This window comes from Nicotiana tabacum, chromosome 4 (assembly GCF_000715075.1).
Source record: "Nicotiana tabacum cultivar K326 chromosome 4, ASM71507v2, whole genome shotgun sequence".
NCBI lineage: Eukaryota > Viridiplantae > Streptophyta > Magnoliopsida > Solanales > Solanaceae > Nicotiana > Nicotiana tabacum.
In genome coordinates, this window is record NC_134083.1 from 85716971 (window position 1) to 85720136 (window position 3166).

Here is a 3166-nt window from a genome sequence, read left to right on the forward strand (position 1 = left end):
TTTAGTTTAGAAGTCTAAGTAGAGTAGATATAATGTATTTTGTATTAACAATGCCTACAACAACATTTCAGTTTGTCTATAACTCTTAAACTTTTTTTAGAAAACAATTTAAAAAGGTAAGTCTAAACGTGATTTTCAAATGCTTTTTGTTACTTAACTTTAATTTACAAACTAAGGATATGCTTTAGTTTTAACTTATTACTCCATTCACTGTAAAATAGTTTTATTATTATATATGTATATTATTTTTAAGAAATAGTACATGATTAAAAAGTAAGATTTAAGAGGATATATCAGCACTACAATAATATGGACATCCATAAATAATTATTTGAAATATAATATTCTTATATTTGTAGATAATTTCACATTAAAATAATTTTATAAAGAAGTAAGGATAATTCTTTTCTTATACGAAACTAAAAATAAACTTGGCACTTTCTAAAAAACATTAAATTGTGTTCGAAGTAAAAGTACAATATTTCTACAAGTCAAACTATAGAGAAAAGGTGTAAAACAAATTTTCCTAATTTCGTTTTGTAATAAACTAAAGTTTTCCCATAACAAAAGTTAGAATTTCCGTTTTAAGTAGAATATTTCTGACGGGAAATATTTAAGTTTTCTGCTAGTTTGATAAAAAGATGAATGGTAATCCCAACTAGCTGAGTAATAACCAAAATCTTGATCATAGAAGTACAAGGATACCTTATTGTGAATTTTGAGCACTTCTATAAAAATATTTTATGAAAATTATTGTTAGTTTATGATATGTATGAAAAACAAACCAATAACATAAAAATGCTTTTATTAAGATTTGATAAATAAAATAAATTGAAAATTTAATTACTTTAATCTTTTGGGAATGAAGATGTTGTCTTATAGCTCACCCTCGGGATCGTGATGGCGCTTAACATTTCACTTGCTAGGCAAGCCAGCGTTAGAATAAATTTTAAGCCATTTTTAACAAATCAAATTAATTGATGCCAATTAAACTAAAATAACTGTAATAGAACTGAAATAAATTGTGAAAAGTCATAACAACTGAAATATTTAAATACAACCCAGAACTGGTGTCACAAGTGCACGAGCTACTAGAACAATACAGATAAAGGTCTGAATGAAAGTGAAGTTGTCTGAAAGAAAATACATAGCTAGGATAAGGTAGAAGGGGACTTCAGGGTTGCGAACGCCAAATAGTTGTACCTCATGTCTCCATCCAATAGTCAACCCGAGCAATCTACTGACCGCTGCTGGGATCGACTCCAAAATCTACACAAGAAGTGCAGAGTGTAGTATGAGTACAACCGACTCCATGTACTCTGTAAGTACCGAGCCTAACCTCGATGAAGTAGTGACGAGGATAAGGCGTGTCACTTACAATAATCTGTACGCGGTATAAAATAATGACAGTAAGGGAAAATACGAAAATAAAATACGGCAATTAACTCATGAAAATAACTCAATCCTCGAAAACTAGTAAATACGGAAATACAAATCCTCGAAAACTGTTGTACGGGCTGCACCTCTGCCCCTACCACGGCCTCGGCCCCTCGCGGCCCTGGCTGGTGGTACTGGTGGCTGGCCCTCCTGACCGGTAGCACGAGTCCTCACCATCTGTGAGAGAATAAAACAACAGATGTTTAGTTACTAAAATCAATAGATTCGCACGACATAAATTCAAGAATGTGGAGTTTCTTAAATGTTCTACAGCCTCCCTAAGATAAGTACAGACGTCTCCATACCGATCCGCAAGACTCTACTAAACCCGCTCATGACTCGTGAGACCTATGTAACCTAGGCTCTGATACCAATCTGTCACGACCCAAACTAATCCCTGTCGTGATGGCGTCTATCGTGGAACTAGGCAAACCGACTCATTACCAAAACAAACCGATATTTTCATTTCAAAGATAATTTCAATGTTATTTAACATAAAAACTTCCGTAAAGGAGTTCCAATCAAAATAAAAGTGCGGAAGGAAAAGCCCGACATCGGGGTATCACTAGTTATGAGTATCTACTATAATCTGTCTAACAATATAAAGACTAACTCAGACTGAAAAATAGCTAAATACAACTAAAGGAAGATAAGAGGGAGAAGAGCAGGGCTGCGATCGCCAGGCAGCTACCTTGCTATCCCCGAGAAAATTTGCAATCAGAAAAATCAACAACCGCTACCATGTCAAGCTACACCTGGATATGCACACAAGGTGCAGGGAGTAACGTGAGTACGCCAATTCAGTAAGTAACAACAATAAATAAAGATTGAGCAGTAGTGACGAGCAATAAAGCATATAACATTCATATCAGGATTTGAATACCACATGCTTTTAAAATCTCAGTAAAATACCACATGCTTTTAAAATCAGGATTTGAATCAAAACATCTTGTTTAAACCCAATTCCAGTAAAATTCATTTAAAGATATGTTTCAACAGTTTTCAGACAGAGGAAAAATGCAAATGTGAGCAAAAATGATGAAATCATAATCAACCCCTCGAGCAAAACATCACTCATATACAACCCCTCGGGAAAACCTCACAGTCACCCGTGCCACTCGGACATACCTCACAATCACTCTTGCCACTCGGGCATACCTCACAATCACTCATGCCTCCCAGTCACTTAGCACTCGGCACTCGCACTCAGTAGGTATCTGCGCTCACTGGGGTGTGTACAGACTCCGGAGGGGATCCTTCAGCCCAAGTGTTGTATCAAGCTAAATCATGGCATAAATCACTCAGGCCCTCGGCCGATATCAAACATGATGCGGCGTGCAGCCCGATCACATAAATATACAACATGCTGCAACGTGCATGCAGCCCGATCCCATAAATATCCTCACAAATCAGGCTCTCGGCCTCACTCAATCATAAACCTCTCAAGCCACTCGGGCATTTCAGTAAAAATAGGGCATTTAGCCCAAAATAACATTTATATGCATCAAAATAGAGTCATAAAACTGAGTTATGTAGTAAACAAGTATAACCATGACTAAGTATATTTTTCAATCGAAAACAATGAGAGGATAGTAAGAAAAGGCCCCTAAGGATCCAAACAGCACTGGCACAAGGCCCAAACATGGCATTCAGCCCAATTTATAGAAACTCTTTCTAAAACATATAAGTAACATATAGTTTCAATAAAATATGCAACTTTACAGTTGCT